At 41.6% G+C, this 16,248-nt stretch overlaps 1 protein-coding gene across 4 annotated transcripts in view; it reads right to left on the bottom strand.

Annotated features, from left to right (window-relative positions):
• SLC19A3 (solute carrier family 19 member 3) overlaps positions 1–16,248 on the bottom strand; it is a 618,290-nt gene that overhangs the window by 495,201 nt on the left and 106,841 nt on the right. The gene's annotated exons all lie outside the window — the stretch shown is intronic.

The following is a 16,248-nucleotide window of genomic DNA, read 5'->3' as shown; positions in this document are numbered from 1 at the left end:
TAAACTTATATCCCGACATATGAGTGAACCGCTCAGTGCATTTTCACAGTGTGTACCGCTAATAAACACTTCACGCCCCCACTCCAAATCTGTGTGTGTAAGGTAAATCCCAGGATGTTCTGATGTATTCATTATCCAACCTTCCATATTTGCCTACTGGCATGTGTTTAAGGCAATACTGAAAATGGAAAGTTGTAACAGACAGAGTTATTTTGCCATGTATGATCAATTCTGTAGCTATTTTTTCTGCTACCGTAAATGGCGATTTTTCCAGTTTTTCAATGCTCAGCACTGTATACTTTGCTCCCCTTTGTGCCAGTTCGATCTGTTTATCAGTGAGATTGTAATCTGAAAACAAAGAAGACATGTTGTGAAATGCCAAGGCACATAGCCTGCATGCAAGTTTTGTAGCGTCCAGCCTAATAACAGAATAGAACGTAATTGAGACTGGCCTTGAAGCAGCAGGACCAAATCTTGTTCCACAATGTCTATAGCGCCCAATGAATATATCCTGGATGACAGAGTCGTTAACCCATTGTCGACCACAGCTAGAGATTTCTCTAAATTAATACGATCAATTTCTCATATTCTTTCTTCGGCGTCTGCTTGGGTAACCTTCCATATTTCATTATAAGTAGCATAGATGCCGGCATATATGAAACGTTTTTGATGCGTCTTTCTTGGACCTAGCAAGAATTCCCTAAGGTTTGCGTCTTCTTTAAGTAAAGATAAGTGTTGTTTCACACCCTCTAGTGTAGATGTCTGTAGCCAATCAAGGCATAATTTTTCTACACTGTATGTTGTTACTACCCCTGGATGATGTCTTTAAACATAACGTGGGTCTGGCCTATTGATTGTTAGACCTTGTATCTTGTTCAGGAATCTTTCTTGACAGATGTTTGTGTCTGTGGACCAGAGCAACCATTTTTTCCATTTGGAATCTGATCTGTGGTTTTGTAAAATAGTATGTACGTCGACCACCCCCTGTGTAGTGCTATTACTTGCAGGTGTAGGTATGAACGGTGTATTACTGTCTTTGATCTTGGCTAACCAAAGGCAAGACGTTTGTTGGACAGTGTCGTTCAAAAACATTATCTGCTGTGGGATCATGCAGGCTCTAAACAAAGCTTCTATCCCCTGTACTTGCCAATCTTTTGTACCCCAGACGGATTTTGTGTCAATTGTGTCTTTCCAAAAGTCGAAACCCTGTCTAGACAGTTGGGCAATAAAGGCTGCAGAATAAATCTGTTTCGTAATGGTTAACATATTTTTCGCTCCTGTTTTGTTTACATTTTTAAAATAAAACGTTTCTGGATTGGATGTATTGTACCCTGAAAAATATGGAAACTTCATTCCAAACGTTTTTGAGCAACCCCTTGTTGGTGTAGGACAATGTTCCCATTGGTTATACATAAACAAATTTCTAGGTGTTGCAGAATTATGCAAGAAATTATGATCATAGTTGTTGTAACAAAAAAGCTGTTCATAGTCTGTTGAACCCTCTAAGTATTTATGGTTAGAGAATGCAGCACACCTTTCTAGATCAGACATCATGTTATTAACAGTCTCAAAGTCCCATCAGAATAGGTACTGGAGGTAATAAAGTCACTTAATGAAATTTTAAATAAGTGTAGAATCTTCAAAAGTTCAGACAGATCGAATACATCATAATCCGTTTTGTCCCAAACTGTACCATCTTGTATAGAAACGGCTGTGATGTTCACTGCTGATAAGTCTGTTGCTTCACGATGGGATGATCTGTGTGGTTTCAAAAGTAAGTTCACATTTTTACTTCCTGTGTCCTAATGAATATATCTTCCATTTATCAGCATGCTCAGAGTTATTACTAAAGCTAGCCGAAGCAGAAAGAAAACATATTCCAGAAATAATCCATAGTTCAATCCATGGTGAAACCAGATAAGTCTTTTTCACGTGATGAAAAAAGTATTGTGCTTGTTCTTTTGGCTGGCGTCATTATAGGTTCGCTTGGATCTTCTGAAAATGTATCAAAGTTAATGAAATAGCCAGAGGCAGTTCTGTCAATGGATGAAATTGCATCAGGATTTGTTGAAATCGCTGGAACCAGTGGATCACTTGTTACGTTGGTGTAGACAGGTGTATCAGGACAAACTGTTATTTGGGTTTCAAGAGGAATGAGTTCCATAGCATTGTTGCTTAGTCCTTCATTTCTTACTGTTGGATCCTCAATGTTAATGAGTCTTTCAGTTTGAACCTCTTGGATAGTAGCTGGAGGAGTGCGTCTGCTACTTGGTCGGAGTCCACATGGCCTACGGCTTAGTATCCGCTACATAGTGTGGTTTGAAGAGGTCGATAGACACACATCTTCTCTCCTTTTTTACAGCAAGGGGTGGCAGAAGTACTGTTCTTGATCCGTGGATTGCTAGGACAGGTACCGGTTGTCTGTAAGAAGGCCCAAATTCCTTCTTGCCCGCGAACTTCTTTCTGACTAGATTCTCAAGCTTTGGGATCAAGACAAGCCTTGCTGGGATGGCTGGATTTTCCCAGTGGTGGTTGGCTTCAGGAACACGTTGCTTTGTTTTGATCTTAGTTCATTTAAGTCCTCTAAAACAGCCAACCGATCTTTGATATCAAATGGTTTATTTTCCACCACTGTGCCTTTACATTCGAGATCAGGAACCCACATTCTTTTCCCAAAAAGGACCTCATATGGAGCGACTTCTCCTAGAGAACTTCTTGGCAAATTGTTTAATGAGCGTTGGACCCCATAAAGATGTTTAACGCACCCATCACCCGAACCTAATACCCTAGCTGTTATAGACCGCTTTATGTCCCGGTTTTTCCTTTCCACAACCTAATTTCCCTCAGGATGGAATGGAGAGGAGTACCGCAATGCAACTCCCAAACTGGCCATGGCCTCTTTGTAAGCCCGAGAGCTAAACGCAGGGCCCTGGTCAGAGTGTAGAGTGCCTATCGCGTATGTGCCGATAAAGACTCGCAAATCTTTTATAACAGTTTGAGCGTCAGCCGAGCGCTGAGGCCACATCCATAGGAACCTTAAGCACGAATCTACTGTGACCATGATATATTTATAGTTACCATCCCTTTGCAAGGGACCGCAGTGATCCAGGTAATTACAAGATAATGGTTATCTGAGATTAACAGGGGCGTCTGCGCAGGACGTTTCACTGTAGAGACTTTCATCTTTTGGCATATTTCACATTCCAAAATTCCACATTCCAAAACATAGTTCTTGGTCTGTTTCCTAATGCCAGGCCACTAATATATCTGTTTTAATAACCATACTGTGGGGGAAACACCTGCATGGGCAGAGGCTATCCCTTCATGTGCTGCTAGGATTAGTCCTAATCTACGTTCCATGTTTGGAATTACCGTATCCCCCACTCTAGGGATTCGAGCAAACGGAACGTTGTTCGCATCAATTTTATACGAGTATTTGAGTGGAAATGTTTTAGGTAACGCTGCACCACTGCCTTTGCTTGAAGCATTGATAGCCAACAATATCTCACTGTCTATTTTCGTTTTTGAACGAGTGATTGCAGCTACGGAAGCCATTTGCACAGCCCCCTTCGCGGCTTTGTCAGCCAATGAATTCCCTGCAACGTGAACGCCATCACATTGACGACTCAGCGTGTGTATCACATAAAGTGTTTTGTAGTCCGTCTCACAACTGAACGACGTGCTCCCAAAGCGGTTTATGCTTTATTGTGCCACCTTATGCATCTTTGAAACCATTTTGAAGCCAATTCTGTAAATATTCATTATATGATTGAACACAGTAAAAAGAATCGCACACTATAAGTGTGGGGAATTCGCAATATGTATTTTCAAGTGCCAATTTGAATGCTTGTAGTTCAGCTTGTTGAGCTGTACAATCCAAACTAGAGATTGTGTTTTAGTGACCATTGGTCGGAATTTACCATTGCGCATATGACCATTAACGGTCACGCATGCTGCACTGTAAGCTTGCTTATTCTCCGTAGCGGATCCATCAGTATAAATTATAAATTCATACTGGTCAAGAGGGAGAATCTCAATAGGCAGAGGACTTTCGTGTTCGTATTGCAGGAATGCTTGTGTTTTTAAATTAGGATTAAAAACATATTCAACATCTGTTGCAGCAAGAGAATTTACCCATTGTATCCATCTTGGATGTAAAGCTTTTGCATTTGGAATTCTCGCTTTTGTTACTGCCTTTCAGGCTGGTACTGGAGTCACGACAATAATGCGTTTCCCCTGAGCTAGAGCTCTTTCTTTTGTTACAGTGGTTTGAACTGCTGTCAGAATTTTTTCTGTAGAAGTGAAGCGCATTTCTGCTTGTGTATACAAATGTGATTTGTGTGCAATTGGTACTTTTTCACTTTCATTAAAAGTTAAGTAGGTGAATCCGCATTGACCCGAAAAAATTGCGTGTATTTACGCATGTTTGTAAGTGAATTGTTGCTAACATTTCAGTTTGTAGTGAACGCAGGATATCTGTGTGTTCCTGTGTCCAATCTTTGTTTTTGAAATCAGGTTTGATTAATTCGTAGAGAGGTTTAACCCTTTCTGCGTAATTTAGAATGTAAGTCCTTCCAAAATTTAGGAAACCTAGAATCGACTGTAACATTTTCAGCGTTTTTGAAGGTTGGAGCAGCGCAGACTTTTCTAAAAAATTAGCTGCCAAGCTTTTGCCTTCACCTATTCTAGGAAAAGGACATTGAGATGGGCAATTCTAGATTTTTTAAAGTTGAATTTATAGCCCTCAGAGGCGAAGCCCAGTATAATGGTGTTCACCCTGTTCAAGTGCCTATCCAGGTCATCGTCTGTCAGATAGATATCATCGACATATGACAATGCCTCGTCATCATAAATTTGTAGTAACACTATTACTCTTGCTGAGAATAACCATGACAAAAGAAACCATTTGAAATATCCAATGTGGTTTTATATTTTTTACGCACAATGTTATTCATTAATGCTGTACTGTGTGCATTTTGCACAGCAAATGTTTTAGAACAAGTGTTCAGGTGTCTGTAATCCAAAACTAGACGATATGTATTGTCTGGTTTGGAAACAGGAAACAAAGGATTGTTCATTGATGAGGTGCATGTTTCAATCACCCCATTGGTATTCAAGTTGATCTAAGATCTCCCTGACCTGTTTTTTAGCTTTTTGCTTAATTGAGTACTGCCTTTGTGCAGTAGGTTGACATTTTAATTGGAGTTTATGGTGAGGTGAGTCCTCATCCCATCCTACATGATTTTTGTATAATGCTGGGACCTGGGCAACTGCCCATTTCCTGGCATAAGTATATTTAAAATATATAGGAACATGGTTGGAGAAGGCTGGCATAATGATGTCTTTGCCATGTGGGCACTTCCTGACAAATTTTGGTGGCCAGTCTTTTTCTGCTAGAAGTATGTCATAATCCCTTGAAAGTTTTTCCCAAAAGAGTGCTTTCACTTTTCTTGGTATGTCTCCCTCCATCCGGAGTGTTGTTTCATATAACATTTGTGGAGAACTTACCCTGGTGTCTACAGTCTCAACTGTGATGTACTCATTCAAGTCCACTATCTCCAGAAGTTCCTTCAGGTTCTGGCGTGCTATTGTTACTTCTGCTGCACTGTCCAGAGTTGTCTGAGCCCATTCTCTGTTCTTGAGTTGTGTCCTCAGAATTCTCAGCATGTCTGATCTTCAGACCTGCTACCTTTTTCTTAGTGAATTGAGGTCTTGGTTTGTTTTTCTGAACGTGTTGATCGTCTCTGGATTTCACGCGTTCTTCTTTGTGATCTGACCACCCTCTTCTTTCGGATGTCTGTGAAGATGTCTGAAAGATACGAGAGGAACGTGTATCAGTATCTTGATACCTGTCAGTTTTTTTCAAAATATCCCTATTCCTGAGGTTATACCTCCTTTCAGAGTGCTCCTTTTGAGGAGACCTACCTCGGGATTGAGAACATTTTTCTTTTGAATGTTGTTGGTTGTTTTCCCACTTCTTTTTAGAAGATGTAGGATTGTGTTTAATTAAGTTCTTTTCAGAACTTTCAGACAGTTGGGGTTTAACTGGTTTTCCACCTAAACTGTCTCTGCCTAATTCTTCATAGGATTTTTCTATTATTCTGGGTAGTTCATGTTGATGTTCTGTTACATCAAATTCCCTTAATTTTTGGCGGATCGCCTCTGATACTACCTCCCCTTTAACATAAGATAATATTATTGGTGAGACCTGGTCGAAGTTTTTCAGTAATTTCATATCGAAGTTCAGAGCAGGCTCTGCCCCGTATTCATTTTGAATTTGTTTCAGGACATCAGGTATTACCGCAATAGAAGGAACACCATATGTTCTAGTATGGATGGCAGCAAAGACTGTGCCCCAAGTGGTGCAGTCTTCCAGATGTGGTGTGATCCCCATTGGTAGACAGATTGTTAAGATTCTGTGTTTCTCAAATGGGCTAGTATTAGGGAATTCTGCTTCGATTTGAGTAATTTTTTGAGCTATCCAGAATGGAATTTGTTCACGTGTTGTGGGCATTTTACCCATGACTGTGTGTAAAGTTTGTGGAGTAATTTTTAGTGTGTTTCCCTGATGAGGGGTTTGATTTGGACTGGTTATTGGTAGTTGGACTGTTAAAGTCCGCATGGCATATTGTACTAACTGTCTGTATATTTTTATTAACTCTTTGAGTTGAGTGAGTAATTCATCGTCCGACATCTCTTCAATATCAGGATGAGGTTTGTAGCCGGCTAAAATCGTCCATGTTGCTCCTGGTCTACCTAGTGGACCAAGCCTGGTTATTAGTGGAATTTCAACATCCTCGAAGGGAATGTATTCTTCAGGTGGTTCATGTTCTTTGAAGAAGTGAAACACATGTGTTACTGGATTTGGTTCTGGGAATGTAATCCACAAATAGAATACCTCTGTCTGAAAAGATTCATGTGCCTCTATCACAAAAACTGCTCTTCCACGTCTTGGTGTTAGGCCATGTTTTATAAGTTTTAGAGTGATGGCTCTCCTTAAATTTGGTGGGATGTGTATAACACCCACATCGGTTTTATTTAAACCTGTTGTATTAAAAGCTGCTAAGACTTGGTCAGCCGCAGCCTCTGTATCAGACATTTGTTTAATGAAAAATGTAGAACAAGTTTCTGGTAAACAAAGATAAGGTGCACAATATTTTGGAACACTGTATCCTTCAACGTTGAACAAACCAAACAGCTAATACATAGGATTCTCGTCCTACTCAGCTATGGCGGATATTATCCCTACCCACTCCAGACGTCTTATGGAGTATTATGAGTATGGGTCTCTGAGAAAAGCACGACTGAGTTACTTCAGTATCTAGCGTTAAATTAGTGCCTTACCAAACGTTGGGCGCCATGTAGTGTAGTTCCTATTTCCCTTATAGGCTCTGCGCATTGGAATAATATACAGTATAGTTTTTGCATAGGACTAAGGTCAGTATGCTCCTATTGAGTACATTAAACTTAATTACCTTGTGTGCCAGCTAACTCAAAGGTCACTAGAAACTTCTCGAATAAACAAGAAGGGAGTAGTTTCTGACAACCGCATAAACATGACAACTTTGTTTCCCTAGAATCGGAACGCGTCTCAGAATCGTGGAAACAATAGATACCAGTTTCACTCAGTCAATCGTGCATGCTTAGTTTCTCCAGAGTTACACAGAAATAGATAGACGGGCATTTCAATAAAAGGCTTTATTGAACAGTCTTGTTTCTCGTGTAAGAGATATGAGCTGTTACAATCATTAGACAGTAAGCAAGTTATAATACGCACAGCGTAAGCAGTAAGAAGAAATAATACTGCAATAGCATTGTATTTGAGCTATGACATATATTCATATACACATAAATAAATAACACAGGTTAAAAAGTGAATACTCGTCTGATGCTTCGTAATAGTTCTACCCCAGTGTACCTAACCTAAGTGTAGTGCGAGGTGAGAGTAGGTGCTGTTTTCTATAGTATGTTATATACTAAGTTTATATGCCAAGAGTCCCTCTAGGTTCTAATCAGCGCCATACCTTTAGAATGAGAGAGCTGAAAATCTCTTTCCGGGGCTCAAACTCTAACACCCCACGAAGGGAGTAAGAACACTGGAAGCTGGATTCTCTGCGAGCAGGGATGACAGCGTCTGGTCAGAGCGTCAGGCTGGGATATGGTCTCTTCCGAACTTGCCGTGGTGAAACGTGCAGTTAAGTCGTGCCGAGCCGTGCCGTTTGTTTGCTATAAGGGAAGGTATATTTATACCTGGAAGGTGTTTAGGAATGCTAGCATTGACGTAAAGACGGGCAGAGGAAGACATCATGGATGAACCCCTAAGGAATAGTAGTTCATGCATAAGAGATGAGTTCTTGGAGAAATCAATAATCCTAGCTAGGGAAAGTCCCGACAGCTTAAGGGTCTGGTTTCTAAGAACTCGTTGTGAGGTGGGATGGACGGATATAGGTGACCATGGCTGTATTTGGATTGCATGGCTAATGCCTAAAGAAGGACTGGGATTCTATGCCTAAATAAGGGCAATGCGAATTGTGCCTTTATAAGGACATGATTCAGGGAAACCTATGTACGGGCCTCTAAATCGAAACACAACAACAATAGTGCCTAAGGGTATTGTGAGGGGTTCTCCTGGACATAAACACAATAGTAGACTAGTGTAACTGGGTTCACAGATAAAGGGGAGTTGGATAAATCACAGGGAGAGCAAATAACAGCAGAATCACAGCTCTTATCCCACTTCGACAGGGTGATTAGGGCTGAGGTGCACAGATAGAGCATGTTTTAGGGTTAATTGGAGACACAAAAGAATGTTTGATGTGTAGAAAAAGCGTGGGACACTGAGAAATGGAATGAAAAGAAAGCATCAGGAGTACACTACGCTGGGTGTGCTGAGCATATATGTTCATGGGAGAATCAATGTCTGGGTACATATGCGGTTGAGATACATTACATTGGGGGGCTGAGGAGGAATAGCCTGGGAGCACTGAGAATTAGCATATGAGAGCACCTTTGCCTGGTAGAGGAAGAATCGGATTGTGGTTAACTATGGAAAGTGAAGCTAATTGTCACTAAAAGGGGCAAAAGGGGGGACAGAAAGTACAAATATTGGCAAGATGTGATAGACTGAAGTCATAGAGAAGTGCAAGTGTTGGTGGGGTGCAATACTTGTAGCACTTGCAGAGGGCAGTTGGAACTGGGGCCTCAGAGGATGCTAGGAGGCAGGGGGTACTGAAGGGTGCAGTGAAAGTGTAATTAGGCTTTGGGCACAGACCTTTATTGGCAGTCTGTGGGCCTAAGGAGGTGAACAATTGAGGGCAACTAGGGCCCACAAAAACAGACAGGTAAAGTTGGAAATTGGCAATGGAGACACACTATTTGAATCACTTAGATTTAGTAGGATGGAACAAAGGGAGCATCACCTTAGGAGTAACTCATGGGGACAGGGGCAGCTTGGAGGTACATCAATTTGCAACTCATGCAACTTCTGCCGGGGTGTGGGGCATCGTGGGGCAAGAGAAGAGGGCATATCTGAAATAATGAGAGTTTGTGCCTATGGAAAATGATTGAAAGCTTACAGAGGAGTTGGTTGCAATTGTGGTCGTGGAAGAAGAGACGGTTTCACTGGGATAACAGGGAGGACACAAAAAGGAGTATCAGTTTGGGGGCACTAAGAGATGAAACTGTATGAATTTGAGTGTACAATTGGCAATTGAATTTATGTCCTTAATTAGATAGGGTGCTATCAAAAATAATAGTAAGCCTGGTGATCCTTCAATTGGTCTCTTACTAAGGATAAAGATTTTCTGATCAATTCCAGCTATGCTAAAACTAACAATAACAGACATTCTAGATGTGTTTGGGGATAAATGGGTGGTGGACTTTTAGGTGAAAGTCTATCAGTTTTTGTGGTATACATTTTGGCAGACTCTCCACAACCATTGCTGAAACAACAGTACTACCCCAGGAACACAGGGTCATCCAAATCATTAGGCCACATATATAAAGGCAAGGTTAGCTATATTCTACTCAAAACTGCTATGCATTGTCCGGGACTAGAAAATTGATGCAATGCCAAAAGAATACCACAAACCCCCTATCCTTCATTACCTTAATATTGGAAACAGGACTCAATGAAAGGTTTTATGCCCTTTTGCAGCATAAGCACTAGAAACCTGTTTGGACCCATAAATCCATTCCAGAAAATGCTTGCATCTTCAACATTTTATGTATATTCCCATTCTAATTACCACACCATTCTTGTAAGTAGGAATCTATTTCTCTTCTAAGTAGTAGCTAGGACTGAACATTGAGTTCAACCATGCTAGCTCTAGAATGTCAAGCGTGCTTAGATAGAAAACTAGTCATCTAATTAGAGTGTCTTGGTGACTGGGAGGCAGTGGCATACTGGCAAAAGGCAAAACTCTCAAACAGCTCAAATTGAATGAACCGCATGATGCATTTTCCTTAGGGGATACTGCTGGGTGAGAAATTGTTCACAGACGACTTCATACTTGTAAACATGGCTGGTCTTGCATGCACTCCACCAAATAAACTTTTTTAGGAAATGTGCACTTAACAATTGTGAAGATCTTATATAAACTAGCAATAACAAACAGATATTGGCTTTTTACGTGCAGCACATCCCAACGCTACATAAGTGGCTCGAGGTCAGCAGTAGAACCCTCTCAGAGAAGGTATCCAACCCTTTCAGCAGCAAGAAAGCATGTGATCCTGTTGAAGCTCTAGCTCAAACAAGCTGGGATTTACAGACGGCCTTTACCACTGGAGAGCAAGCAATTCCCAAAAGCTAAGTTAAGGGAAAGGCAGCATATATTTTAACCATTAAAGCTGCTGAAGGGTAGGATACGAGTCCACAATACTTAACAGGGCCCTAGAGAACAGAGGAGTCCAGGAGGCACTGAGAGACGAGTCATACATTCTTATAACATAGCTTCTCTATTACTGCCTACCAACATCTGTGGCTACACTGAGACTCTTAAAGCTACATGCTGCATCCTTAGTTTGGTGACTTCTGAGTCTGCCCTGCTGAAGCTTCAATGTTGCTCATTTGTTGCCGATTGCAACTGACCATGTGCTTGTGGTGGAACGTGTACTCATCATTATTAAAGGATAGAAGACATTCATTGCTGGAGTGTTGTGGATTTCATTCTTAAACAATGAACTTTAGGGGAAATTATGATCAAGTTGTCACCACAGCTGCACAGAATAAAGGAAAAATAGGACCCCTGTCTCTATGCAGACTAAAATACCTATCATACCAACAAGACTGTTTGGTAATAGGGGGTGCTCTGGATGGGATGAGTGAATGTTATAACAACCAACTGCTGTGATGAGGACTGATCAACATGTGACTGATGCTTACAATGACCAATGGCTGAGCAAGCTTGACATCTTGCCCCTCATGAACATCTTGATGGTATAAACTCTGAGAGACAGCTAAAGCCACCTCTACCCAGTCCTAAGAAACACCAATGTTGGTAAAATTACAATTATTCTCAATTTGCATCTTCTATTTCAAATGCCTCAGCCACAACAAGGTTGTTTTTTGTACAGGTTGTGGTATTTTAGTACAAACAGGTGATGACAGCCTGTGGAGCTGTCTTTATTAGGACTTAAAGGAATGTCAGCAGATTTTTTATACATGGTACTAAATACGCCTGTGGTTTGCAATTTTACATTTTGTAGCACATTTTCTATTGCAGTCTACCGGTTGCAATTTTCTCAAATTTTTTAGATTTCTACTAAGGCTGCTCCTTAACAAAGCCATCATTGTAATAACTGTGACAATTACTTCTTTGGTGATACAGATCGTTGAATACATTTCTGTGGATTTAAATTTCCAGGACTTACTACTTGCATATGTGTGCTAAAGACAATTAGTTAATGTGAACAAACTAGATTTGCTTAAATTCCACTAAAATGTTGTGAAACTCTACTATACCAAAAGACCACTATGCATCAAACATTATACCTATTGAACTGGAAATCTTATCTGGCTAAATAAGATCCCACTGATATTATCAAAAGGGATATAAGTAGCACCATAGCACCTATTAACATTTTTTGTCCTCTTCCCTGTGTGGTACAACAAGCCAATGTAGACTATGGTCACTTCAGCAGATACCCCATTGCCGCCAACTGCTGCTACTGACACATTTTGCTTGGAGGAAGTAGCAGCAAGCATTGGCAAAGCCAATAGGTTTAGCTTCTGCAAAATGTATTGTCTTTGTCATTGGCTTGTGTACATGTTGCAGATGACTATAACAAAGATGAGAAATAAAGGAAAGAGCTGTAAACTTGGAGATCCAGGTTAGAATCTCAGTGTCGACTCAACATCCTGTAATACTGGCCAGATCATTAAATCTCCCCAGTGTCATAACATATGGTGTTCACTGGGCTTCTTAGACCTTTAGGCCCCTGTGCCACTGCACCTGTTGCACCATTTAAATCATGAACCTAGTGCCTGCAAGGTAACTGCACTTGTGACTGTTTGTTTAGTAGTACAATATAGTAATAATTGGGAAGCTCTCATCAAGAGAGTTCGAGTCAAGGTCCGATCTGGTGCAGAGCGGAGTTATATTGGCATCTATGATATAAAATGTGATTTTAGGCATCAAGGGAGTGGTAGCAGTGAGTGCCTGAAAAAGCGTAGGAGGCTGGCAGCAGACCATGAAAGAAAAATCACACATTCTAAACAATTATACACATGCGCTACAGGGTCGCACTTAAACACTGACCAAATCAATAAACATGTTCTATACAAGCAGCTTCCCTGCTTCACAGCCACATCGCAAAGCTTTCCACTTGCATCGGCCAGGGTGGGACTTGGTCCCCCAGTCTAGTGCCCACCTGAGGGACAGGGCCAGCATCTACTTACTAAAAGCCCACCACCAGACCCCCAGCGCAGGGTTCTTTTACCAGTGGCTTCCCTGCTTCACAGCACACTGCAAAGCTTGCCACTTGCATCGGCTGGTGTAGGACTTGGTCCCCCAGTGCAATGGACGCCTGAGTGGCAGGGCCAGCCTCGATGAGCTAAAAGTGCACCACCAGACCAGCCCACAGGACACGCCCGGGTGTGTGGCCGGGCGAAGACTAGGCCAATAACAAACCCATCTGCCCCCGTAAACGGCCAGAGGAGATTGAGCTGAGCCACATGTCTTTCGTTTGCTTCTTAGTCATAGCACACAAAGAGATACTGTTGTGGTAAGTGGCACAACGCCTGAGTTTGATTTATTTAGAGATTTGGTTTGTCTAAAGGGCCATTGTTGTTTCTCAGGCTGAGGCAGCCCTTTTACTCTAGACTTGGGTCTCCACTCTTCAAACTCAGTGCTGAGGAAATTTGTTCTATTGGTCCCAGTAATGGGGAAGCAAAAATGCCCAGGGAGGGCCCTGTCTCCTACATCCCCCTAAAAATTCACTTTGATTGATAGGATGTTACAAAGGGCCATAGGGGTGGTGGCTACTGAAATTGAATTAACGGTGAGATGGCTCTCCCTAAGCTCTGACATCCTTTGCTCCTCAATGGGCCCCCAGCTTGCCTCATCCTGTATCCTAGAGCATTCTGCGAATGACATTCTCTTGGCCCATGGTGGGGATTAGACAAAAATTGTTCCTTGACAGAGGGAGGGAATAATGTGGAGTCACATCTATAATGGGCAGAGATGAACTTGCTCTGCCTTGCTCCATGGGCAATGCAGTTTCTGCTCATGATAATAGAGACAGTGGAAGTTCTCTCAGCCCCCTTGGGTAACCTCCCAAGTAAAGGACATCATAACCCAGATTATATCCGTCCTTCTTGTGGAACTTACTCCCCTAATAGCCCGTCTGGACAATCGTGCATGGACGTCCTATGTGTAGGACCCTGGGGGCCAAAGAGCACAATAGATAGTGGCTGCCAGACTGGTTCTGTCCCCCTGGCAGCCTTGTCCAGGGCTAGCAAAACAAATGCAAAGGGGGGAACAATTGTGTGATTAACTGTGGGGGTATTGTGATGTCAAATGGCAAAAACTTGAGGGCCCCTTTCTGACTGTAAAGCCAGGTAGGAGTAATTCCACAGTTGGGCTAGAGGGAGTTCCCACAGAGGCTGGCAATGTCAGTAATGTAAAACCCCCAATTATCAATCTTCCTCCTGCTTCCTGCCCTTACGTTGTGATCTTATCAGGGGTACCAGAGCTAAAAACAGTTCGGTGGAAATCCCTTGAGGACCTAACCAATAAATATATCCATTGGCCTATGAGTAAGCTTTCCTGTTTTCAGTTTCTATTTTTGGTAAATTCTGGTGGGGATTTTTCAGTTTATTCTATACCTTAAAAAAACAGTGGTTATCAGTGGTTACACATTTTCATGCCATTAAAAACAACAGAAACCGTGTTTTTCCGGTGTTTATGGAACTTTAATTTAATTTTAATTATTGCTTGCTTTCTGCACTTGATAGTGCATGTGTATAGATAGGGTGTACACAGGGTATATGAGGTCCAAATACACTTTCTACTGCACCAGAATGGACCACAAAGTCAATAGCATTCTTCATTAACTCTAAAGATTGTAAAGATGCTTTCAGCATACCACCTAGCAAGTGACAAGGATCTCTTACAGTGAGGCACTTCAGCTCAGGTATCGATTTTGACAGACCATCATACAACTGTTTCTCAGATGTAGCGGAATTACTGCAAATACAAACAATATCACTCCAATCTTTATTGAACTAGGCAGCATCCCAAGTGACACTGCGTTCCATTTTTACCAAACTTCTGGTGTCATGTTTTCACCACTATCTCAGCTGCTTGGTGAGAACATTCTTTTCACATATACCTGTCCATACATCTTGCATTGAATGTTTAAAGCTTGGGGTGTTTGGCAATTCACTTGCAATCAATACAGACTCACTAGAAAAGGGGGCTGATGTATCAAAGGATTTCACCCATTCTCTGTCTGTGGGTACATGTGATGGCACATATTAGGAAAGATTATTATGAAACCAGCCATTTTACCTATCAGTAAAATCAAATGTAGCCAAAATATCAAATATGAATTTGATATTTATTTCCCGATTCTCTACAGTTTATAAAATGACTAATTAAGACCTAAAACATGCTTCTAAACACTGCATCTTAGACCGAAGACCACAAAACTGAAAAAAGCAGAAGGAAAAAAAAAACGTTTTAGTGACATCCCTAAACAACAAAACTCAATAGAGTAATGTTAGCCCAGTCTTTCTTGATGCTACCTTGTGTAACAAAGTTACATTGTATTGGCCCCTTCAGGAAGAAATTAAAATGGCTCTTTCACTCATCTTTTCCTTTCTTCGAATGGCACTTAGTTTGTGGTTGCAAAGGTGTTTTTTCAGTGTTTATATGTTTACACCGATGATTACTATTTTCCTTTCGGTGGGGTTTTATCAGTTATTATAGGTTTAAACCTAAAACCAGATAGCCTACCTATGAGATATAGAAACTTTCCCCTTGATAGGGCCGGCATCATTCTCTTAACTCATAGGGTGAGCTGGATTGGAAAGGGTCCCATAGCTAGGTCAGACGACTGTGTCATTATTAATTTTAGGAATCCACCGCTGGCCTACAATCTTCTGGCGGGTGAATTATTCTTGCAGGAGCCAGGGTCGGCTAAACACGCTTACCACTGTGCTACTTTTATAGATCCAGACTTAATGGTGAATTACAGCAGCGGGCCCCCAAATCTTTGAACCTAACTCCAAAGCTTGAATAATTTGATTGCCAGGCGCTGTGTGCCCTGGCCTACAGGGTACCTGTAGCCAAGAGATATGATGCCCTTGATGGGGTGGATTTGGGAGACCTTGATCACTGCATTGGAGGGTGGAAAGGGAAGCAGGGAACCTTCACCAATGTTACAAGCCAGAATCCACCACCCTCAACTAGGCCGCTACGTCTGGATGGTAACCTATAGGGTGAAGTATGCTTGACAGCCCATGAGCAAGGGAGACCCCTTAAATTTTGTTACTCACTGTCAAGAATTCCTTTCTCTAGAAGGTTGTTTTGAAACCACTGGTAATAGGAGGGTGGGTTGTGTACCTGGTCCTGGCGAACTCTCTAATAGTGTAATCAACTCCAGGATGAGGGGGTAGAGTCAGGCGCCCATACAACTGGTAAACCCTAACGCTTTGGATGGCATCATGGTAACTCTGGGCATTATGCAAGTTTTAAAGTTTATTAAAGTGTCGTCATGGAATGTTGCTGGACTGAGGGGCAAATT

The sequence above is a fragment of the Triturus cristatus genome, chromosome 11 (genome assembly GCF_964204655.1).
Source record: "Triturus cristatus chromosome 11, aTriCri1.1, whole genome shotgun sequence".
NCBI classification, from domain to species: Eukaryota; Metazoa; Chordata; class Amphibia; order Caudata; family Salamandridae; genus Triturus; species Triturus cristatus.
This window is presented reverse-complemented; position numbering and strand designations above follow the sequence as displayed.